The 25,731-nt window shown below is 41.6% G+C and overlaps 1 protein-coding gene across 5 annotated transcripts in view; it reads left to right on the plus strand.

The window, feature by feature from the left end:
* The window catches only part of ARHGAP28 (Rho GTPase activating protein 28), a 134,134-nt gene that overhangs the window by 18,835 nt on the left and 89,568 nt on the right, over nt 1–25,731 (plus strand). The window contains exon 1 of one of the 5 annotated variants that reach the window (XM_043889619.1): nt 16,590–16,796. The exons of the other annotated variants lie outside the window; for them this stretch is intronic. The gene's annotated coding sequence lies outside the window, so the exon portion shown is untranslated. Of the gene's footprint in view, nt 1–16,589; nt 16,797–25,731 lie in introns of those variants that run through there. 5 annotated transcript variants of the gene reach the window in all.

Consider the following 25,731-nt stretch of genomic DNA (forward strand, 5'->3'; position numbering starts at 1 on the left):
GGAAATTGTTTCATTCGGGCTCTTTTTGGACCCTCATTCCCACACTCCAAGCCCGGTGTCCTGAGTGGGAGTTTCTGTGCTTTTCTTGGGTCCCTGTGCAGGTGTCGCTCTGCATTTGAGACTACTGGTCCCTAGTCTTGTATGCCAAGACAGACGGGAAGATGTTTGCTTATGCCAATGAAGCATTTCTGAGATTGGAGTTAAAGCTCTGGTCCATCTCTGACCGATATAATTGTAACCACAAGGGGAAAAAAAAAAAAAGTTTGAGCTGAAAGCTAATTAGAGCAAACAAGTGACCTGGTCTGTTTGCACATTATCTATTCAGTAGCTGTACCACAGTGAAAATAGATTCAGGAAAGGTGAGCTGAAGTCAGGAGTTGCAAATTAGTAGCATGTCTTTGTAGGGAAGTTAGAAATGAAGGAGCCAAACAGATACTGCTCTCGCCTACAATGATTCCCTGGCGGTGTGGTCTGACAGAATTCTGGACTAGACAGATATTTCTCCTTATATAAGGTTTTCTCTTGTGCCTTGATTACATACAGCCTGTTCATCAAGCAGTTTATAGCATATTTGAGGTCCCAAGAGTCCTTAGAAAACATCTAGCCTTATTTTTCCAGTGGGGAAACAGATATTAAGCAGTTCAAGTCTCCCATATTCTAACATTTCTCTGCCATTTTTTATGGGAAGGACTCATTATGTTTTCTCATATTGTCTTGTCGTTCCTTTCCATAGAACGTGCGGTATTCCAACAGGACACTCTGTCCACAGACTGTCAGATGACGTGTGTGTAACCAGACACGGGTGTTCGTGGGATGTGTGGCATCCATTGATTTAGGACTGCAGCCCTTCTGAGGCCATGGGACAGAAGGCACATTTAGTGTAGTGTGGTTAGTCTGTCCTTTGAAAAGGAGTATTTTATGTACCTGCTTCAATTTTTTTTCATTTATTTTTATTAGTATTTTAATGCTGGAAGACATATAATCATTTTGCACTGACAGGTTTTCTTATATTGTCAAGTGTAGGTAGCTACAAGGATATACCCTTGGTGCTCATTTAAAGTTAAGTGAGGACCTCACAAAGGAAAAAGTGCTACCTTCAAAATGTGGTTTCTTTAAAAAATTTAAATAACTTTTTTTTCCAGTTCTTTTGAGATATTATCAACACATAGCTCTGTGTAAATTTAGGGTGTCAGCATAGTTATCCGACATTGTGAAATCATTGTCATTAGTTAATATCCATGGCCTCATGTAGAGACACAATAAGAAAAAGACAAAATGCATTTTCAAAACAATGGCCTTCGGCTCAGTTCTCTTTCCTGGCTTTCTTCTCTGCCTCCTGGACTTCTCTGTAGGAGACAGCTTACTCTCCCGCCCGTGCAGGTACCATGCCCTCACCCGTCTCTGGGCACGTCCTATAAAGCCAGCGTGGCTGCCAGTGCTGTCTGTGCGTTAAAACCCTGGGGGCTTCACTCCCAGGAAGTAGGTCCTGTTTTGCCTCTCATTTTGCAGGTTTAGAAACAGATGCAGAAGGTAAGTAATTTGCCCCAGTGAGGCAGAGCAGCCTCACTCCAAAACCTATGCTGCTGCTGCTTTTTAATTTTTTTTAAATTGTGGTAAAATACACATATCCTGGACTTCGCAGGTGGCGCAGTGGCAAAAAAACCCACCTGTCAGTGCAGGAGCCACAAGAGATGTGGGTTCAGTCCCTGGGTGGGGAAGATGCCCTGGCGTATGCCCACTCCAGTCTTCTTGCCTGGAGAACCCCATGGACAGACAGAGGAACCTGGCGGGCTACGGTCCATGGGGTCACAAAGAGTCAGACACGACTGAGTGAGCACACGCACGCGCACACACACACACACACACACCCACAAAATATAGCAGAGCCTGTGCTTCTTCACCAGCCTCCTCTGCCTGCTTTCTACACACCTACATCCCCTTACCTGAAGAGCCTCCTCCCCATCTCAGCTGCTTCAGTCCTGTCGTCCGTGGGGGCTGGGCCACAGCTTGTGTTGTCTAGAAACATCTGCCCTGATGCCTTTTTCTCTTCCTTCTCCTCCAGTCCGTATCCAGTTTCTCTCGGTTGTGCTCCTGGTGAATCCGGGGCCTGTGCTGCCCTCGGGTCATTATTCCCGATGAGTAAGATGCCTTGACTGCTCTGTAGCTGCCCCCACGCTGTGCAGCCCCGCTGCGCGCTGGAGCCACCCTGCGGTCCTGTCTCCTCCCTGCCCAGCAGCATGCCTGTGGAGTGGAGTCGGGGAGGGCTGTACATGACTTTTTCCCCCAAACTAGAAAGCAAGATAATCAACTCTAGTTTTAAATTTATCATAGAAGGCAGTTTCTCACAATGAGGAAGAGAAAATGAAACACTGAAGAAGCACAAGGAAATGCTAATCAGGGTCAGGTTCCACATGATCAGTTGCTTATGCTTTCACTTTGTTAGATTTTCTCTCTTGTAAAGGAAAAAAAAAAAAAAATCCCTGGGACGTGAAAGAAAAAGGAAATGCCTTTTGTTTTTCATACTGTAAAACTAGAGTGTCCATGACCTCATTTGAGGCAGTCGTTCTTGGACATGATGTGTCTCCTTTAGTTAAAATGCAGCAACTAATTTAGGACTCTGTAACCAGGGATGATTCACAGGATATTAGAGGATATAACTTTAAAGACTGGGAAATGATGGCGATGAGGAACATACACAAAAATTGAGATTGTTGGCGCTGGGAATGTTGAAAGGCAAAATGAGCCCTGCCAGCTGAGTCAACAAGAAACTTCAAACCGATGTTTACTGGGGTAAACCGATGTTACTTTGCTGGGGTGTCTGAAGGATCTCCTGGTTCTCTCCTGGTGTGCCCCACCTGGAGGTGGCCCTACCAGACCCTGCAGGGGCAGTGGTGGCTCCATCATAGTGGCTCCATACAGAGAAAACGATAGTGCTGTCTCTGCGATGGTGTAAACCGTGATACTTGGCATGTCATTTTCCTTTCTGATTTTAGATGGCTTTCCTTTCCAGTTGGCAGATGCTAAGACAAGAGACCAATTTTTCTACTATAAGAAATGGCAAAGTCTCTTTTTTTTTAGAGGGTTTTTGTTTTTGTTTTTTTTAATGTGGACCATTTTTAAAGTCTTTATTGAATTTGTTGCAATATTGCTTCTGTTTTTAAGTTTTAGATTTTTGGCCACAAGGCATGGGGGATTTCAGCAACCCCTACCAGGGATCGAACCTGCACCCCCTGCATTGGAAAGCAAAGTCTTAACTGCTGGACCACCATGGAAGTTCCACCCCTGCCCCACAACCCCATTTTGAAGACATGCCTACAAATCTTTTAAAGAATTCCAGGCGTCTGGGAAGTCCAACTTCATAAAATAGTAATTAATTAGAAAGGAAGAAGCACTACATTTGTAGAACAGACCAATTTGATTATACTTTAACTATTAAATAGATTCATTTCAGGGTGGTCATTCTCATTACATGCATTTAATTGATGTTAAATTGTATTAAGAATTTAATTTTAACTCCCTTTACAAACTGGCCAGGGCCCATTCTCCCTTGGTAGACTGGTGAGATTTCTACTCAGCTGTGCTTTTTACTAATCCTCATTTCTGTTCTGAGAGGAAAACGTGAGTGGAGCCAAATGGAATTCTTTCCCCTCCTGAATCGAATAACCACAGTTTCTGAAACTGTCTCAAGAGAATGTGAGTGTTATCATAAATTATTGGGTCCTCAGACCCAAATTCAAGCTTCCCTGGTGGCTCCGACAGTGAAGAATCCACCTGCAATGTGGGAGAGATGGGTTCGATCCCTGGGTTGGAAAGATCCCGGGGTTGGAAAGATCCCCTGGAACAGGGCATGGCACCCACTCCAGTGTCCTTGCCTGGAGTATCATCATGGACAGAGGAGCCTGACGGCTAAAGTGTGTGGGGTCACAAAGAGTCGGACAGGACTGAGCGACTAAGCACAGCACAGCCCAGACCCAAAATCAGACAGTAAAGTGAAACAGACCTTCTTATTTGTTGTGATTGCATCACTGGTATCACAGGTGAACCAAGGCCTAGAGATTAACTTTCAAATTTGAGCTTGCGTCCGATCCTGTCTCTGGGCTTCCTAGAGGGCGCTAGTGGTAAAGACCCTGCCTGCCAGCGCAGGAGACTTAAGAGACTAGGGTTCAATCCCTGGGTCAGGAAGATCCCCTGGAGGAGGGTGTGGCAACCCACTCCAGTATTCTTGCCTGGAGAATCCCATGGACAGGGGAGTCTGGTAGGCTACAGTCTATGGGGTCGCAAAGAGTCGGATGCGACTGCGCGACTTAGCACGCGTGCCCGCTGATCCTGTGTCTTTGACTCAGTCTTTTCTCTCTGCGTCCAAGACCGTTCATGTCTTCAGTGAACACAGACCTCGTGCAGTGTAACACAGGTTCCCGGCTCAGCAGGGCTGGTTGCCGAGCCCCCTCCAGCCCCTGCACCATGAGGATGTTGTCTAAACAGAAGGGACTCTGTGCGGTGGGCTCTGGAAACTCCTCACCCGGTGCCAGGCCAGTTCTTAGCTGGAATCGCAGCGTGGTGACTCCCAGGCTCTGCCTCCTCAGGGGAGGAGCACGGACAGGTGACCACGCAGTGGCTTCTTCCTCCCAGCACGTCTTGATCATCTTGGCCACAATTCAGGAACGCAGAGGGCAGGCTCCTGCGAGGTGCCTCAGTAGCATCCCACCAGGACGAGCATTTATTTTTCCCTCTTTATATGCACACAATCATTCTGTCTGCTTTGTCTTTAAGTCACTGATGGAGGATGATTTTTTCTATTGTGATAAGCACTATGCATAGGAGTGTTAGGTGAAGTAAAAATAGAGCCTCAGGCCTCTCTTAATAAATCAGTAGCTTTTGTATCTTACAGAAGTCCCATTTAGTCAAGCGATTCTGCGTCGAGGCTGTAATTTGGGAGGACACAGAGAAATAAGAGCCTTGTGGATACCCCAGGTGCCCAGTGTGAAATGGTACCCGAGGGCTTATTTCGTAGTTGTTTTTTTTTTTTTTTTTGAAGGAAAGTGTCCTTGAAAGAAACTATTAAATGTTTCTGGATACTTTCAATACAGTATTGCAGTTGTAAAAGGTTGAAGTAAGAAATTAATTTGATGTGAGAGTCACTGCTTGTGTCTAATTAAAAATAACTCTTCAGATTAGCCTTTCAAAAATTTTGTTTAGACATTTCTGTTCTATCTAATGTAAAGTGACAGTAAGAGCAAGTATCGTGTTTTCAGTGAGACCAAATTGAAACCAAGCTCCTTTTTTTCCTCTCTGTCCCTTGTATTTATTTGTGATTCTTAGGGATAATGCAGTCCTACGATTCACTCTATATCACACTGTGAATTTTCAGCTTATTCAGTAAATGCAGTCCATAGTTGGAAGAATATAATGTATGAAGCCTCACATAGTATGTGGTTTAGTTAGAGAGTGATCTTTAAAAATTACTTTTAGTAAAATGAATGTTTTTAAGATAATTGAAAGGATGACATTTGGAGAAATGAAGTGGAATGATTTGAGGTGTCTTCTTTTTGTTGTTTTAAAGCTTGAATTCTGATGGTCTTCCCAGAGCTGTGTCTTCTGCAAAACATTTCACCCCAAGCATACTGATTTTTGTCTAGGTAAATATTGTCTCTGTCCATAAAAGACAAAGAGTTTGCTGAAATTCCTGTAGGAGTGTTAATAGTAAAGCTGACACACACAGCGTACTCGTTTTTCATGATTAAGATTTGGTCAAAGTCTGGTCTACGTGTTAGTGAACATGTGCTTATCTTAAGTATCACCTCAGTAGCTCTAAAATACATGATACAATTGATTCTCTGTTTGCAAGGACTCCAGCTTTCTTCTGGATATCTACTTATCACAAATAAGACCATTGTCATGAAGGAGCAAGGCAACAGATAGTTAGGAAGAAATGTCTGTTTAAAACATTATTATAGAATGGAATGTATAATTTGTCTTTGACCATGTGACTCTGAAGCTGTAATTACTTTCACCTTACATCTCTAATGAAATTCACTTCTACTAAATGTGATCTTCAAACCTTACAGCACTTTCTTCCAAAAAGATACCACATATCCAAAGCAACTTTTATAGGGAAACCTCTAATGATACGTCATTATCACGGTGAGATTAAACCTCTTTGGATAGTTGAGGCCATTTAGTGGAAATTAAAGATGAATATGGTTCAGTATTGGGTATCATAATCAAGGTGAATTTAAATGCTAAGATCTAAAGAACCCTTGCTGGCTCAGGAAGAGAGAACACTGTCAAGATGTTTAAGTCCTTAAGCAGGGCACGGTAGGCTGTTGTCTCCATCATCCTGATTCACACTGGCCTGGAGCAACTTTCCATTGGCTCCATGGTGACTTGTTATGATTGTACCTTCCAGCATCAGTGATGGTGTGGACCGAGGTTAGAGTAAAGTGGTGCAATCCAGTGCTTCAGGACACGGGAACCGATCTTCTATAAATGGAGGGCAGGGCTCTCCTCCCTTCTTTCTGAAGATCCCAGTTGCCCAAGGATCTTCATAAACAATAAGGTCAGTGAAGGCCAGGAGCTGGGAAGCTTTATCGTCAGCTGTTTCCCAAGGAGACTCTATCTGAGTGGACAATTTTCATCCAAGTGTGGAGAGACCAGGAGTCCAAAGGTAAGTAATTTTTCAGAAGAATTATAAAGTGATAAGGAGACAGCATGGGCCTATTAAGGCAATTGCTGAGTTGGGGGTGTTACTAGAAGCACAGTGTCAGAGAGTGAAACTGAATAGCTACTTATTTCTTAAAAGTGACAATGGAATCTTTAAGGATAGAAGTGTCATTTGAATGGTCATCATAGACTGGGTAGTATTGGAGGAGGAAAGACAGTAACTTGGCCAAAGGGCCAGAGGGAAATGAAGTGTTTGAAGGTAGGAAGAGGCAGAAAAAAAGAGAAACGGGGAAGAGGACTACTGAGCTCATGATGGTAAAAATGACAAATTTTCGGATAAGGAAATGAAAGAATCAGAATTATTTAAACCAAGTGCAACACAAAACAGTTTTCATACAGACTCTGATTCTCAGAAGAGGAATGTGAGATCATTTGAAATTCCTGTGGCGATGTACCAAATCTGTAAAATGTTTGAGATGGAAAGGTCAGTAGAACTCTTTCTTTTGTGAGCATATATGATGTTAAACTAGCGTTTATAGAGACAACTCTACGTGGCTTTAGGTGCCCAGAAAGTTTTAAAATTAGGTATGTTTTGAATTGGGGAAGGAGGGTGTTTGTTTTGTATTGATTTTGCCTTTTAGAAGTTTTAGAGTTAATCAGTAATCCTAATTCATTTTATCCGTAGGAAAAACGTTTAAGTGGAAGATGATTGTTAAATAGAAAGCATGGAGATCGGACCATGAAACAAACAATCAAAAATGTACATAAAGATAAAAGAATCAGTACTAACAGTGAAAAGTGAACCAAGGGCTGGTTGTTGTTGGCATAGACCAATAGCTTCTAGAGTTGCTGAAAAGAATGACTTGAAAATTATATGAAAAGGAGATTGGCTCTGAATCTTGTGCGATTTGACTTGTGCCAGTTGTACTGGTTGTGCCGAAGTGAGATGACTGTGTACTTTATTGTCCAAAATGGGACACTTTTGAAAGTGAAAGCAAGTGCTATCCGATCATGTCTGATCAGCAGGTATTGTTCAGTTGCTCAGTTATGTCTGACCCTTTGCGACCCCATGGACTGTGGCACGCCAGGCTTCCCTGTCCTTCACCATCTCCCTGAGCTTGCTCAAACTCCTGTCATTGAGTCCATAATGCCATCCAGCCATCTCGTCTTTTGTTGTCTCCTCCTCCTGCCTGCTGTCTTTCCCAGTATCAGGGTCTTTTCCAATGAGCTGGCTCTTCGCATCAGGTGTCCAAAGTATTGGAGCTTCATCTTCAGCATCAGTCCTTCTAAAGAATATTCAGGGTTGATTTCCTTTAGGATTGACTGGTTTGATCTCGTTGCAGTCCAAGGGATTCTCAAGAGTCTTCTCCAGCGTCACAGTTTGAAAGTATCAATTCTTTGGTGCTTAACCTTCTTTATGGTCCAACTCTCATATCCATACACGACTACTGGAAAAACCATAGCTTCGACTCTATGGACCTTTGTCAGCAAAGTGATGTCTCTGCTTTTTAATATGCTGTCTAGGCTTGTCATAGCTTTTCTTCCAAGGAGCAAGCGTCTTTTAATTTCATGGTTGCACTCACTGTCCACGGTGATTTTGGAGCCCAAGAGAAATAAAGTCTTTCACTGTTTACAGCAGGTATAAACTGGGATTTTTCTAAACAAGCCAGCACATATGGTCATCCTATGCCTGAGTCCAGATGCTCTGAAATGCATCCTGTGTTTTCTAAAATGAATATCATTCTGGGACAACATTTAAGTAGTTTTCCTATATTATCAAGAAACACAAAAATCAGTTAAATTAGTATATGTCTCAGTTATTGGGGTTCATATATTAGTTACAAAGGAATTGGGCCATTTTGGTCCTATGCCGGTTTCACTTTCAGCCTCTCCAGTATTGAAATAATCAACTCTGTTAGCGTTTTTTTTTTTTAAGTGGACTTCTTTCATTTTATTTATTCAATTAACCTGCTGAGCAGACTTTATTTTTGTAGGCAAGAATGCAGAAAGACACCGAAAGGTTAATCTTTAAACTGAAGTCTCAGTGATGAGGTGACTCTCATCCTGAAGAGGGCTGAGGCATCCTGAACCTGGAGAGGTCCAGGTTTTTATTTATCCCAGATTGCTGGATCTTAGTTCCCTGACCCGCAAGCAAACCCATAGCCCCGGAAGAGAGAGCGTGGAGTCCTAACTGCTGGACTTCCAGGGAATTCCCCTCTGTTAGCTTTAAAAGAACCAAGTCAGTGTTGAAGAGCATTTTCCTGGCTCTGCTACTGACTTCAGCAAGTTATTTGGCTCTTCAGCTGCTCAGTTTCCTCATTGGGGATAATATTAATAGCAGAATTAATCTAGTAGACTTATCATGAGGATAATGACATCACTGTAAGTAAAGACCTTGGAACAATGACTGCCACACAGTAAGATTTATATATAAGAGTTAATTTCTTAATCTTAATCTTGCTAAATCGTGTGCTAAATTGCTTCAATCATGTCCGACTCTTTGCAACCCAATGGACCATAGCCTGCCAGGCTCCTCTGACCATGGAATTCTCCAGGCAAGAATACTGGGGTGGGTTGCCGTTTCCTTCTCCAGGGGATTTTCCCAACCCAGGGATGGAACCTGTGTCTCCTGTATTGCAGGCAGATTCTTTACCTGCTGAACTATACCCTATTCTCTGGCTTGAGGTACAGAATTTGCTTTAACATCTGTTGCTTGCACTTTATATAACCTCTTTTGTCCTCGGGTTTTCTAGACCTTAGGAATGGGGAGAATAATACCTTCTGGATACGCTGTCAAGATTTAATCAGGTGAAATGGAAACAACACAACAGTGTTTGGCTCAACCTGGGGGTTCGATAAATGTTTAGTGTTTTCCCTTTCCCTTCCAGCAGTCATGTAAACATCAGCTAGTGATTGCATCTTCCTTGTAGGTCTTCTACTCAAAGAGAATACTTGAGCAAGTGTGATTTTTCTCGTCTTACAGATCGAGTTTCCAAGACAAGCTTCTGTAGACAGATGTCACATCCTTTGCTCATTCCAAGATGTGGGGGTTCATTAAGTTTTGCTTTTGAGACTGAATTGATTTCTTTGTCCTCTGGGTCCGGGAAGACAGGCAGCTTCGCTGGTCTCGGCTCCACCTTGCTTGCCTTTTAATGTTAACACCTTCTCACTACACTGTTCACAGATGGGCTTGTTGCCTTGGGAGCATGCTGCTGTATTACTGAAAATGCTCTTCATCCCAGCAAATAGCCTGCTACTGAGAAGCTCACAGACCTGTATTGTAGTACTGTTTCCTCATATCGTATTTTTCCTGATTCAGGTTAAAACCATATAGGCAAAAAATGTCATTCCCAGAAGTAAAAAAAAAAAAAAAAACAAACCCAAAACTTGTAAAAATGTTAATTCCTGTAATGTGAAAGCAGAGGTAGTAACTGGCACATTGGGAAATTATTCTTCAGTTTTTACAGCATCAGAGCCTAGCTGTGCAGTCCTGGGCAAGTTACATAACCTCTCTGCACTTCTATTTCTTGATCTGTAAAATGATGGAAGTAGTAGTTCAATCTCATTGGGTGGTACAGAGGATGAGATTAGTTAGTACATGTAAAGCACTTAAAATACCTAATCAGAACGTAGCAAACACCTAAAGGGTTTTATTGTCATTATTTTAAGCCTGCATGACATCTTGATTGTACATATCTCCCTATGAAAAGTCTAGCCTGTTGTTTGACTTCCCAATATAAGAAATATAAACACTTGAGAAAATAAAATGTTTCCTTTATTAGTGATCACTAATGATTAGAATTTAGAGACACAACCTCTTAGGTAAGGCACATAACTTGTTTGACTTGTAAGTGGAGAATTGTGTTTTGTTTTTATTTGTTCTTCCTTGTTGGATTCATATGTGATTACATTTTTCTCACCAGCTGCATCCTTTGCAGAATTACTAAAAGGCTGTAGTTTACCACCCAAGCCCAAGAGCTATTGGAAATGGGCAATAAAATCAAGTTTTAGTAGAAATACAGCATAAAAGCAACAGTCATCCTGTGACTTCCTGCCCTCACTATGCAGTTGAGTTAGTAATCATTGGCACATAGCTGCTAATAGTCAAAGCTGGCTGTTCACAGCTTGCAGTAAACAAGAACTGTTTGCTCTCCTGGACTCAAAGCACACTTCCTCTTGTCAATCATCTTGCTTCTTTCCTTCCTAGGAATCTACTCAGGACCCTTTGTGTTGTGACGGAAGCAATACTTTCACTTCCAAACTTTTTAATTACGAAAAAGAGATCTGTTGAGATCTAGACACATATTAAAACTTATTTTAAAACCTGCTTGTAATTAAGAGTATTAAATAATAATAATTTTGCTGTAATTATGCAAATGCTATGACTTTGGCTGTATTCATTCACCCTTAATTTTCTCTTCCTGCTGTATCTGTAGCCATGCAGTATCTTTCAGGTTTTTAATTTTCATTGGCATAAGAACTTTTGAAGCTGAGGTTATCACACTGGTGAGGCTAGTTTTCATTTATCTATAAATGAATTACTACTGTGTGAAAAGTATAATGAAATCATCAGTCAGTATTCAACATGAATATAGGTAGATTCCATTTCTTCTGCTGTCAATTTTCGTAGTTTGTGTCTTTCAAAGAATTTGTCCATTACATGTAAGTTGTTGAATTTCTTGGGTTATAGTTGTTTATTGTTGTTGTTGTTGTTTAGTCTCTCAGTTGTGTCTGACTCTTTTGTGACCCCATGGACTGTAGCTCACCAGGCTCCTCTGTCCATGGGATTTTTCCAGCCAAGAATACTGGAGTGGGTTGCCATTTCCTCCTCCAGGGGCTCTTCCTGACCTAGGAATCAAACTTGTGTCTCCTGCATTGCAGGAGGATTCTTTAGCACCGAGTCACTGTGGAAACCCATAGTTGTTTATAGTATGCTGTTAATGTCCATTTTCTGTCTTGAGGATTTTTAGGGCCATCTTCTTTTTCTTTCCTAATGCTGCTAATTTTTGTCTTTTCTCTTCTTGATAAAATAGCTACAAATTTACCATTTCTGTTCATCTTTTCCCAAACCTAGCTTTTAAACAATTTTTCTCTTTCATCTGTTTAATCTTTCTTGCATTAATTTTTGTTCATTCTTATCTCACTTATTTCTTTGCTTTGATTTATTTTGGGCTTAATTTGTTCTTCTTTTACTAGCTTCCTAAGATAGAAGCTTAGGTCATTCATTATAGACCTGTCTTCCATTTTAATAACCATTTAATTCTATAAAATACCCTCTAAGGGTTGCTTTAGCAGTATCCTACTAATATTGATATGTTGTAGTTTTCTTATTATTCAGTTAAAAATAATTTCTGATTTCCCTTGAGATTTTTTCTTTGATATATGGATTTTTAAAAAGTGTGTCCTTTACCTTTCAATATTTAGGGATTTTCTAGATATTTTTCTTTTCTGATTTCTAAATGAATTCCTTTGTCATCAGAAAACATACTTTGTATGAGTTCCATCCTTCAGAATTTATAAAGCTTTGTTTTGTGATCTGGCATATGATATATCTCGGTGATACTCCTGTAAACTTAAAGAGAATATATTCTGCTCTTTTGGATAAGAGTATTCTAAAAGTACCCATTAAGTTGATTTGGTTGATGCTATTTAAGTTTTCTATTTTCTGTCTTATTCTATGTCTTGTTGCTGAGCATGGAGTACTGAACTCTTCAACTGTTACTGGGATTTCAGTTCTAAGAGTTTTTACGTCAACTATTTTGAAGCCTTTTGTTTCAGTGAATGCACATTTAGGATGGTCAGGGTCTTCTTATGAATTTATTTAGCTTTTTATCTTCAAAAAATATTTCTCTTTGTCCTTGGGCATGCCCTTTGTCCTAAAATGTGGAAGTCATAGAGCTGTACTGTTCAGACATCCTTCCCCCAAAGTCGTACACTCAGTCCACAGGCTCAGCTGCCACACAGGCTGTGAAATGAATTCATAAATTCATTTAATTTTCATCAGAGCCCTGGGAAGCAGATACTAGTATGATCTCTGCTTTATCTTTGAGAAAAGTGAGGCTTAGAGGGATGAAGTTTCTGGAAGATCAAACAGCTTGGAAGTGACAAAGCCCTTGACCCTGTGTCCTTCCCTTCTCCTGCCTTGCACTCTTGACCTTTGGTGATCCTTTCTCTTTTACTACATGCTACCGTGTACTCGATGTTTCTGTACCTGTCTCACCAGTTTGTGAATTGATGGAGGATAAAACGCTTATGTTTATAAGACATAAAATGCTTATGTCTTTAAAGCGTTTAACGGAGCCCTTACCCACAGTCAGTTGAGAGGGAGGAAAGGAAGGAGAAATGCTATCTTCTTCGTTCCTCATTTTGGAAAAGAAATAGCCCTAACTGGGAGGGGGGATCGGGATGGGGAAGGCGTGTAACTCTATGGCTGATTCATATCAATGTATGACAAGACCCACTGAAATGTTGTGAAGTAATTAGCCTCCAACTAATACAAAATAAAAAATTTAAAAAAAAAAGAAATAGCCCTAACCTCTTAGAATTAATTGCCATCAAAATGCATCCTTATCAATAAGATTAATCTTTCAATGTGACTTTGTTTTACTCATTCGAGTCAGCTGACAGGAAATGTGCTGCCCTATACAACAACACATGGCAGAAAGGAAATATTCATTATCGTTTTGTTGTCCAGTGTATTATACCTAGTAATGATATTCTTTGGGATAATGTGTTCTGTGATATTTGCTCCTGTTAGTCATGCCTATAAGTTCTTGTCCCTTACCAGATTGATTTTTGTGCTTTCTGTAGCATTAGATAAATGTTTATTCAAATGAGATCTATAGTCTCAAATAATGATAGAAATAAGCGTAAGGAGACCCTGTAATCAGTAACTTGAAGTTTTCTTTTTATTCGTTAACCATACACAATGAGATCTTGACTAAGTCTGTTAGTATTAATAACTAGGGCAATAAAACTGTTTTATAGAAAACAGCTAGCAGGGTACATCTGCTTCCCCAGGGAAGGGGGAGGGTGTTAGAACTTCTCAAAGAACTGCTTAAAGAGGTTCTTTCTTCATTAGATGAAGAAGAAACTTGATGACCGGATGGTAGTTTTCACAGTTCACCCCCCACTCCCCACAATCATGCATGTTTCTGGAGGCATTTAAGCCTCACTTGATAACCCTCAGTGTTGAACTCACAAGCTCCATGTAGACTGATATTTATTAGGCTGGAAACTACAGGTAGGGTGAGAAAGCCTTGTTGCTGGAAACTGTCAAAAGTCGATTTAGAAACTTCTTTAAAATCATTAATTACTCAATTAAAAATTTCTCTAGCATGGGGGGCGCCATGAGAGGAGGAGGAGGAGGGATGTAGAAAGCCTTAACATCAGTGTCTAAAATTCTAACTTAGAAAAACAGAACAGACAGTTATTAAAGGTAATAAATTCTGTTTTTATTTGGTCATGACTCTCTGTTCTTCAGAGATTCTTCTTCACTGGCCAAAACCAGTAGAACTTTCAGGTTCAGTGATCACCAGGCGCTTCCTCATATTTTGAAACTATAATGACTTCATTCAAAGGGAGCAACTTTAAATCTTGATATTCCACTTTTAACGATTGTAGAAAGACCTGTGGTAGGACAGCTCTTATTCTGTCTATAAAGCAGGAGCCCGAAAGAGTGCAGAGAAGGAAAGAGAAACTTGGAAGTGGGGTCCTATTTCTTAAGCAAAGCAAGAGAAACCCTTCGAAGAGGGAATTACGTTTCACATGACCTTTTAAGATTCAGGATCTTGCCTCTCGTGGTAATTTTATAGAATGAACAAATATCCACTCAAGTTGCTTTCTTCCTTACATGTAATAGATTAATGAGCAGCCATCAAAGAATTGATTTTTAGTCTCTAGTGACCTGAACTAGCCTGACCTGGATTCAGGCAATAATGTGAAGGCTCAAAACTAAATCTATTGTTCCAGGTCCCCATGACCCTCCTGTCTCCAGGCATGTTGTTATGTTATATTAAACATCAGTAGTCGGATCATAAGAGCGACAAGCGACCAAGCATCTCTAGCCTTCTTGTCTGGATAATGCTCTTAAAAAAAATCAATGAGTTCTCATCCAATCCCATCACCACCAAACTCCAACTTAAAGGACAGCAAAAGAAAGAGAGTTTCCACTATGAACAAAAACAGGCCCCCCGAAAACAGGAAGGATTTTAGGAACAAATTAAGCTAAACCTTTTCAGCTAATTAATTCACATTGGATAATGTAACTAGTAGCCATGAGATAAGAAGTTTGTGGATATTAGTTACAGTATCCAATATGAATTAATTTGCTGAAAAGGTTTAGCTGAGTTTGTTCTTGAAATGGTTCCTCCATGAGTAAGAAGTTTGTGGGTTTCCCTGGTGCCTCAGATGGTAAAGAATCTGCCTGCAATGCAGGAGACCCAGGTTCGATCCCTGGGTAGAGAAGATCCTCTGGAGAAGGGCATGGCAACCCACTCCAGTATTCTTGCCTGGAGAATTCCATGGACAGAGGAGCCTAGTGAGCTACAGTCCATGGAGTTGTAGAGTCAAACATGATAACACTTTAACTTCACTTCACTTCAAGAACCATCTTAATTATGTATTTAGAACTGGGTGACCTAACAAAACATACAGTCATATTTATCTGAAATGTTTTTCAGAGTTCCAACTTGTCTTAAAATTCTATCACATTGCATTTTTCCTGGGATGTTTTTCTGTTAAAAAAAAAAAAGTGGCTGTACATTCACTGATGTGATACATATTTGTTACAGGCTTACCATGTGTAGAGCTCTGTGCTTGATTTTGCCCAAAATGTTGCATTTATCTATTCATTTATTTAGCAATTATTTATTGCATGTTACTATATGCTGGCGTGTTGCGATTCATGGGGTTGCAAAGAGTCCGACATGACTGAGCGACTGAACTGAACTGAACTGAACTGAACTGATGTGCAGGAAAGTGTTCTGGGTACTGGGGCTATTGTTAAAAACCAGCATTCCCAGTGAAGCCTTTGACTCTGGCAGCCTGGGTGCCAGTGGGGAGGCAGTCAGCACACAGGCAAACAAATGCATATTTTGTGTAATTTTGTATAGTTTATATTTTGTGTAATTTTGGAGAGAAGTGAGGAGAGGTATTTGCTCTTGTTGTTGTTGTTTAGTCGTCGAGTTGTGTCCAGTTCTTTTGTGACCCCACAGACTGTAGCCCGCCAGGCTTCTCTCTTTTTATCCAGCTACTAATAATGTCTGTAACAGCCACTGGGTACCTGGATGCCATGATGTAATGACCACATACTCTGACTTTATTGGGCACAGTGTGGGGTCTTTTCCAATCATCTTACACAGGCCTCACAAGCACATGTTACTGATCCCATATATTCAGGCAAAGAAACTGAGACCCAGAGAGATTGGGTCGGTTTCTTTACTGAAGGCTAGTAAACGATGACGGTTTTTTTGAATCAAACCGTTACTTTCTGACCATGAATCTCATGGTTTTTCTCTGCTTTTTACTTGATAGACATTGGATCAATCATCCACACAGTCTTTCCTTTCTACACTTCAGGTTAAGAAACTTTCAGGAGTTAGAACAACTTTTACCAGATCACAACAGGTATAGGTTTTGATTTTGACTTTCCCCAAAGTGCTTTTAATAAAGCCTCATGTCTACTTAGCGGAGAAGAGAAGGAAAGGGAAAAACCATTTCAAAAAATCACCCTTGCACACAGCACAGGTTTGTGTAAATCTCAGCCTTCTCAAGGCTGATTACACTCTGCAGTCTTCATTCGGAAATGGATGAAAATTTGAGCCGGGACACAAACAGGAAGGCTCATTGGTCTCGCAGGCACCACCTCTTTAAATAGCTCGCGTGCGCTGGGAATTGTTCTTCACTCTGAGGAGAGGCTCCCTCGCAGCCCTTTGTTTCTCTGGCCCGCAGAGCTGGAGGCAGCCGCCGCGGGACAGAGAGGCAGAACTCTGCAGGTGGTGGGGGGTGGGGGGGTGCTGTGCAGTGGGCCGGAAGATGCCTCCCCACCTCTGGGCCATGAGGACACCCGGCCACAGAGATGTTTTGAGTCTCCATCTCCCTTGATAGAATTCATGACACTCTTAACCTGCTAAGAGGTAAGTTTCAGAGCACTTCCTCAATTAATATTTTGGGCTATAGGCTTCTTTCTGCTGACTGTTCCCCCTCCCCTTTCATTTATAAGAGGCAAGGAGAAAGCAGACAGTTGCTGTAACTTTTTTGTTTGTTTTAAATCCATTTTTCAGTGAATGCATGGGTGGGGCTCATAGTTTTTTTTTTTTTCATTAGATTATTGGTGCATAGTATTAAGTGACAGTAAGTGGTTAACTTTTTAACCTTTCACTGTTTTTGTTATGGTGTGAATGTAAGTTTCTAAAGCCCAAATATAGAAGGGAAATAGGTACACCCTGTTACTAATTTGAGAAGACTGGTTAAAATGGGATCTTAATAGATGCTTAAAAATGAATGACTTGGAGGTGTTTTGCTTCCAGTTCCTGTTTTTGCCTAGGAGTGTTTAAACTGATCTAATCTTTCCAGATGATTATCTAATCTTAGAAACATCTGCCGAGGGAGACTCTATTACCCAAGCAAGCTCTTCCACCCTTTAATGGAATTAAAACATTTCTTTGGTGGGGCTACCAGTCTTTCCTCTGATTTCAGTGCTGGGGCAAATGGCGCCAAGGGGAAATGGCTGAGTCTCTTGGCCTGGTTCATGGAGAAGACACGTGAGTGAGAAAGAGGTTCTCGTTTTGTGCCTGCCCTAATCTGGTGTGGGGTTTGTGTGACTGCCTCTGTCCATTTCCTCTGATCTTTTCCTGCCCTCTTTCTGCTCTTTTCTTAGGCAGCTTCTTTGAGACATTGGTGCCTGGGTTAGAGTGTACACGCAACACCAAAAATTCATCTGATTAATCGCAAGCAGAGGGTCTACTTCAAGAAACACAAGTGCATGCTCTCCCCAGGAAGATTTCCATGGTCTGTTTACCTTGTTTCATGTTTAACTCTTAGAGCACTGTGATCCATATAGCCACGTGTCAAGGCTCCTTACTGCACTTCTGTTTTCTTCTTCTGCCTTTTCTTGTCCTCTGTGTTGTCTTTTGGGGGGAAGTGAAGAATCAGGAACGATGGTTTTGTTGTTTATTTGAAATTCATTTCCTTTGAATCGGATTAGAATCATTTGCTTCACTGTGTTCTGGGTTCTTTTTATTTAAGTAGCATCATCTTTATATTTTGCAAGTCTGTTTTTTTGTTGTTTTTAAATTGCTTTACTAGTGTTATTTTGTCATCAAAGGTAAAGTCTACTTTGGCCTCATGGAGACTTCTTTTTAGATTAGAATGTGGTAAGAAAGGCTGCTTAACTGAAATACTGTCTTTGTTTGTTTTGTTTATTTATTTTTAGTTTTATCACAGATTTCAGGGGGTAGTAAGCATAACCAAGGTTCATGACAGGGGATAAATTTTCAGCATGATATCTAGGATTGTGGAAATAGCTTGATGCACTCATTTATTTGTGAAAATAAAGTTACATTTTTGTGCTTTGATGATTATTACTAAATAAAGAGTATGTAATTTTGAATCTTGGAAGTAATAAGGAATTGGCTTTATATTTATAAATAGTTTCCAGTTTCACAGTTCTGTGGTTTCACTGTGATCGCCCCTCTAGTTCTGTATCTAATCACAGCCCTACCCTCTCTGTATGTGTCCTATCTTTACAAATTTGGTAACGCCCTGGTTAAACTCTAAGCCCAGGGATGAACTGAAGAGCAACTGTGCTAATCAAAGGCAAATTTAACAAGATACGACTTCTCTTTAGATTTGAAAATATATAAACAAAGGACTTAATTTTTATGATCCTAAAGTTTAAAAAAAAAATCAGATGGAAAACAGAACAACAACGCTTAGGTTACCCAAGCAAGCACAATTTTTGCAGATAAGGAATTCAGAAGGCAGTGGTCATAAGAATGCAAGGCTCTAACAGCCAAGGTCCCAGCAGAAATCATCTGAAAGGTAATAAAATAGCTTAGAGGATGAGCTAAAAGGAAATCAGTGCCCCTCTGCAATAAGCTGAATGATGAAGTGAAGTACCAGATTTACTGGAAGGCCTCCTACTGACCCCAGCTGAGCTGAGTGCAGGAATGTGTTTCAAAGCCTGGTTAAACCCCCGGAGGTAGTGTTCTGAATCAGCCTTGCTGACGTCAACACAGACCCTGCCTGGAAATCTTCCAGAAGCAGGGAGTGAAGGCAGCTCAGTTGAGATGTGCACTATTGTTACAGTAAAGACACGGGAGGCAGAGTACTGCCGTCTTGGGAGGCAGAGCGCAAAAGCCTTTCAGCTCGCTCTGAAGGTGTTGTGCAACCTGGAGGTGAGACCGCTGACAGAGAAACCAGCGCTCCATGGCCCCCAAGTGTTTGTCTAAACAGAAGGATGGAGGAGCGAGAGAAAGGGACTCGTTTCTTAGTGATAGAGAAGCCTGTGGATCATCGAAGGGGGAAAAACTATTGAGACTATGTGAGTGCTGATGAGATGGACTTCCATTGCTAGGCAACTTGAGTGATGAATTAATAATAAGCTTACAAAGCTCAGGTCCCAGACAGACTCAGGTCTTATAAGTGAGCAGGGTAAACAGGTCTTGTTTCTGTGAGCTATGAAGCTCCCTGTTACGCACTGTCTGTTAGATATAGACAAGTAAATGAACACAAAGACTTCAACTGTTTTTCTTTCTCTTATGAAAATAGGTAGTAAAATTGAGGTCAGATATGCAAAAATCATCTCCTGCTTAAATGCAGTTTTCTGTTTTAGACTTTCCAGGAGTCTAGCAATCACTAGTTGGGACATGAAAAGTCCATTATTTTGCTTTAAAGGACAGAAGGTTCAGTATCTGTTATTTGTGTACTGAAGTGGTATTTAACTATCTGAAACTTCTGGAATAAGTAGGTGATAGTAGAGTTGTTTTCACCCTGTTTTTCTTCTTGTTCCATGAGTTGTAATGCTAATCCCAAAAAGTGCTTCCGTAAACTTGGACAGGAGTCCTGGAGTTATGGAGACAGGAACCCCATGCCAGTCCTGCCTGCTGAAGGTAGTTAGAGAGCCTGGTGTCAGGCATCCACAGAAGTGACAGGAATAGTCAGCCAGGGACTCTGTAGCAATATAACTGTAGTTATCATGAGGCCAGCAGAGCGTGTGCGCACTTCAGAAGATTCTTCTTGTACAATAGCATGGTATGCATCAGTTGTCTCTCATTCTTTGACAACCTCAAATGATTCAGTAGGTATGAATATTTTATGCTTCCCAGGTGGTGCTAGTGGTAAAGAACCTGCCTGCCAGTACAGGATACCTAAGAGACTTGAGTTCGATCTCTTGGATGGGAAGATTCTCTGGAGGAGGGCATGGCAACCCACTCCAGTATTCTTGCCTAGAGAATCCCATGGACAGAGGAGCCTGGCGGGCTACAGTCCATAGGGTCCCAAGGAGTCAGACACGACTGAAGTGATTTAGCCCGCACACACGCATGAATATTTAAGTGTATTTTATTTCAAATATTCCAGGATTTATCACTTGACCCATCTCTGTTTGCTGCTGCTGTTGCTTCTGCTGGCCTCCTCTTTGTCCTTCTGACAAAACAAAAGGCCTAAAGCATAGCCTTCTTTTGAATTAGGCAAATCTGTGGAGACCCCTTACCAGTAAGAGGTTGCAGCCCCTTCGAAGTGCATTCTAATCTATGAAATAGAACCCAGACATCAATATTAGACAATCCCATCCTAAACGTTTTCAGGAAGTAGTATAATTTCCAGAGTATCAGAAGGGTCTGAATGGGAGCTTCAATTTCAGTATCAGTCCTTCCGATGAATATTCAGGGTTGATTTCTTTTAGCATTGACTGGTTTGATCTCCTGGAGTTTGATTGACTGGAGTCTCCAAGGGACCCTCCAGAGGCTTCTCCAGCACCATAATTCAAAACCACATGCGTCCTGGAGCCTTCTACATGTCTCCAGTGCATCCACAGTATTTCCACATGTGGTGTGGCTTCTTGATGATCTCTGTTCATCCACCCTGCTCTGAATTTAGTCCTGGACATCAGTATCCTTCTCCCATGTGGTGCCCAGAGCAGAATTCCAGTTCTGCTTCATTCAGGACGACTGTCTCCCCTTTCTGTCTGTACATCTATGGGACTTAAGACTCAATTATGTAGTTTTCTTGGCATCCATGTGATGGTCTTGGCTTGTACTGACCTTCCATTTGGCCAATATTCCTTTGTCTTTTTCACACGATGTCTACTCATGCCAGAAAGCAGTCATCCTAAACATGTGCAGCTGAAGTTGCAGAACTTCGTTCTCATCCCTATTAAGTTTCATCCTGTTAGCTTTAGTCCCTTAGTCCTCCCAATGGAGAATGTCTTGACTTTGGGATTTTTATCCCCAAATAACCTTTTATAGAAGTAAGGAAAATGATCTTCTGAGAGAAAAAAAGTTTAATCTTTAAAAAAATTCTAATAACTCTTCTCAAAGACTGTTTCTGCTCATGTGACCTTGTTGAGGGAAACTTTAGAGGCTATTCATGGCCTAGTGGTTAAAGGCCCAGAGCACCTCTCTGTGGCACCTGAAAGGTCTTCCCACTGTGCCTTCTGAGCACCACTCGCCACAGTGGGCTCCTTGTCCACCCCATCCTCTTTCTGCACCTCCCTAGCTCTGTGGCTTTGTTCACCTGGGGCCCAGAATTCACACATGCCTCTCTCTGCCTGTCTGAATCCTGCATATCTTCTTCTTGAGGTCTTCCCTGAACTTTAATAGGGAGTCATCTCTCCTTCCTTTGAGTTCCTGATGTGTTGTCCAAAACTCGTAGCATTTACTGAACTCTACTTTATGAGAGCAGAGTGGCGTGGTGGTGGAGAGCAGAGACCCCGAGAATGGACGGTCTGAGTGCTGTCCAGACCGAACCCCTTAGCAATGGTGTAATCACGGGCACAGGGGCGTTTCTCCCTAACCTTTGGCTGTTGCATCTGTAGAATGCAGACACTAGTACCTACCTTATAGGGTTGTCAGGAGAATTGAAACAGTTGGACACGACTGAAGTGACTTAGCAGCAGCAGCAGTACCTTTTAAAGCACTTTCGGTGGTGTCTGCTGCATAGTAACTGCTGATAATTGTTAGCTGTCTCTGTCGTTGTTCATTTGTTCAGTCGCTAAGTCATGTCTGACTCTTTGTGGCCCCATGGACTGCAGCATGCCAGGTTCCTCTGTCCTCCACTGTCTCCTGGAGCTTGCTCAAACTCATGTCCATTGAGTCAGTGATGCCATCCAACCATCTTACCCTCTGCTGTCCCCTTCTCCTCCTATCTTCAATCTTTCCCAGCATCAGAGTCTTTTCCAAGAAGTCGGCTCTTCCCATCAGGTGGCCAAAGTATTGGAGCTTCAGCTTCAGCGTCAGTCCTTCCAATGAATATTCAGGGTTATTTTCTTTTAGGATTGACTGGTTGGATCTCCTTACTGTCCAAGGGACTCTCAAGAGTCTTCTCCAGCACCATGATTTGAAAGCATCAGTTCTTCGGTGCCCAGCCTTCTTTATGGTCCAGCTTTCACATCCATACATGACTACTGGAAAAACCATAGCTTTGACTATACAGACCTTTGTCAGCAAAGGGATGCTTCTCCTTTGTGGCTCAGATGGTAAAGAATCCGCCTGCAAGGAGGAAGACCTGGCTTCAGTCCTTGGGTCGAGAAGATCCCCTGGAGAAAGGAATGGCTACCCACTCCAGTATTCTTGCCTGGAGAATCCCATGGACAGAGGAGCCTGGCAGGTCAGGCTACAGTCCACAGGATGGCTAAGAGTCAGACAGGACTGAACAACTCACACTGTCACTTTCACTTCATCTAGGTTTGTCCCAGCTTTCCTTCCAAGGAGCAAACATCTTTTAATTTCATGACAGCCAGTTTTACTGAAGAAGCTCAGAATAACTCATGAACATGATTTTTAAAAAATTTTCAAACCATGAATATCAGAGGAAATAGGTGTGAATCTGTGGAGACAGAATATTGGCGAGGAACAGCATTTTCCCACAGAGCCATTGTGAGATGGTCTCCAATTCGAGCCAACATGCAGATTTTTTTCCTGCTTGCAGTCAGATATCAGCCACCATTTTTATAAGCACTGTGCATGCTTACGGGTATCAGGGAGTGCAGGTAGTCTGGAGAAACATAGCCTCAATGTTATGAACTGCTTATCAACATTGTAATTAAAATACTTAATTACTCAAAGCCTAATTTTAATCTGTGTGCCTGTAGAATCGTGCCAGTTTGCATTTTGCTTTATATAGTGTGATAAAAGAAATTGCAAAACATTGTTTTCCTTTATTCCCTTGGGAAAAAACATCACGGTGGAGCAATATCAGAAACTCATGCATTTAAAATCTTTTGGTGTAGTGGGGAGCAGCAGTCTTTAGGTAGATAACTCACTCTGACCTCGGTATTTATTGAAGGACTCCCAAGAATCTTGTATTGGGTTAGGTAGTGTAGAGATGTTAAAAATTATAAGATGAACTCTCTATATTCAGATTTATTTGGAGATATAGTAAGTAAAATAATAATGTATAGCATATTATGTGAAAGTTCTGTACTCAGTGAATTAGTAAGTCAGTGGTATAGACAAGTGGACATTCTGAGAGCCTCAACAGGGTAGTTATTAATTGCTACAAATCTGTTTCAGTTTTTTCCTCAAACTATCAAGACATTCTATAGACTGTAGAATACAAACCTTGAGGACATCATAAACCAACCAACACTAATATGTTTGTACAAAGTGTTTCTTCTTTGAAAATTTGCTGAATGTTAAATAGTAGATATGGATATATCTGATGATGAGGAGGATTGTAATAGCTAACACATTTTCTTAATTCTGATGGTAACATTGCAATATTGTTCCATTTTTTTGAGAGGAGGAAAAATTGGGTCTCAAAGTGGACACGTAGTGTATTATATGAGTAAGAGGTAAATCTGTGATTCAGTATATGTCAGTCCAAATGAAAAGCCCTGTTTCTTAACCACTGTATTCTCCTGTCTCTATTGATGCCTATTCAAGGGAATCTAAGAGCAGATCGTTATGGCCAAACCTTAGTGTATATGATTGGAGTGGGGCACAGAGATGAGTCTGAAACATGAGCTAAGGCAGGTTGTAAAGAAACTCTTATAAAAAACTAATGAGTTTGGAACATCCTGCCAATAGTAGAGAATGCCACATCAACTGATGATTAACAAGAGAATAGCATTATGTAACTTTTTTTCTAGCAACTTAACTTTTGCAAGTGTATGTAAAGGATATTAAACTAGGAGGAAAAAATGAGAATTCCCTGGTGGTACAGTGGTTAGTACCCTGAGCTCTCACTGCAGGGAGTCTGGATTCAGTCCCCGGTTGAGGGATTAAGATCCCGTAGGCTGTGTGGTGTGGCCAGACAAATGAGGGGAGAAAAGAAATCTTGGGAGTCAAGATAGATGGTGCAGTAGCCAAGATGTAGTCTAAATGTGTGCGCTGGATACGCATCAACATCGAAGAAGGTGGATTGAGAGATGTGTCTGAAGTAGACTCGCCCTGACTTATGGACCCGTCCAGAATGGAGGGCAAAGAAGGGGAATATAATACAAATGGCAGGGTATGTAGTGATGTCATTCCTGAAGTTGGGGAAAATGAGTGACTGCGGTTGGGAGGGGCTGAGTTCTGCACATGAGTTGCAGGTGAAGGAGAACATGTGTGTGCTTAGGTGCTCAGTCGTGTCCAACTCTGTGACCCCACGGACTGTAGCCCGCCAGTCTCCTCTGTCCGTGGGGATTCTCCAGGCCAGAACACTGGAGTGAATTGCCATGCCCTCCTCCAGGGGATCTTCCCAACCCAGGAATCGAACCGGAGTCTCTTGCACTGCGGGCGGATTCTTTAACCATCTTGAGCCACCAGGGGAGCATACCAAAGAAAAATTTGACATCCTGAAAGGCCAGAGCTCAAGAGCAACCAGGCCAGAGATTAGTGGTCTTCAGCCTGTGAGTGTTGCCATGACAGTGGATAAGGTCATGGAGAGGAGCTGGGGATGCTATGAATAGAGAGATGCTGAAAGAGGATAAAGGATGCAACCCAGGAAAGACACCACTCTTGAAGGTAAGACTCTCCTCAGCAGTGTGCCGATCTGGTGGCTACATCGAGGACTCAGATTAGATGTAGGTATTTCCCAAACCTCAGTCAGCATGATTACAAGTATTACAGGCATCCTTCAGGGGAGCTTCCTTAGACAGTGACTAAGCCATTGGCCATTGATCTGTACTAGTTTCACTTTCAGGGAACTGACTCTGAACTTGGGGAACAGTTTGCTTTCTGTAAATTGACTAAGGGTTGGGATCATCTGGAGATATGTGTAACTTACTCACAAATTGGTTGTTAGATGTCCCAGCTTTTCTGTAGGACATTCGAAAATAAAGTTTGCATGATTTAGTTTTAAAATAAGTTAGCACGGTAATGAAATCCACGTGAAATGATGGACGATTCCTTAATGAGTTCCACGTTCCTTCTCAAATGTCCTGGAAACTTTACTGGCAGCTTCCAAGTCCTAAAAATTTAAGTACGCTTGATTGCAGTGTGGCATGCTCTTCCAGTAATGAGCGGTAACTGACCTAAAACTTGGTCATATCGTCCGTTCATAGACCACTGCTTAGCAAAGACCACTGCATGAGAAGCACTGATGCTGCAGGTAGCCTGGGGGGAAATGCCCATGGGACAGGGCAAAGCCTTCTGGCTGCGAGGTCCTACTGCCCAGGTTCGAAATCTCAGACCTTCCCCTTACCAGCTCGGAATCCTCAGGCCAGCGATGGATTCTCCTTAAGCCTTTGTAAAGGAATTACGACAGTTCCTGTAATATTTTTCATAGGCTTATTGAGGATGTTCAACAGGTATTTTACCCACTTTGGGCAAGAGAATATTGTGTATAATTATTGGGTGTAAGTGCATGCTGACTAGAGTTAGTTTCTCTCTTTTATTCTGTTTTAGTATGTTTGTGAGTCTTGTA

The sequence above is a fragment of the Cervus elaphus genome, chromosome 27 (assembly GCF_910594005.1).
Source record: "Cervus elaphus chromosome 27, mCerEla1.1, whole genome shotgun sequence".
Taxonomy (NCBI): domain Eukaryota; kingdom Metazoa; phylum Chordata; class Mammalia; order Artiodactyla; family Cervidae; genus Cervus; species Cervus elaphus.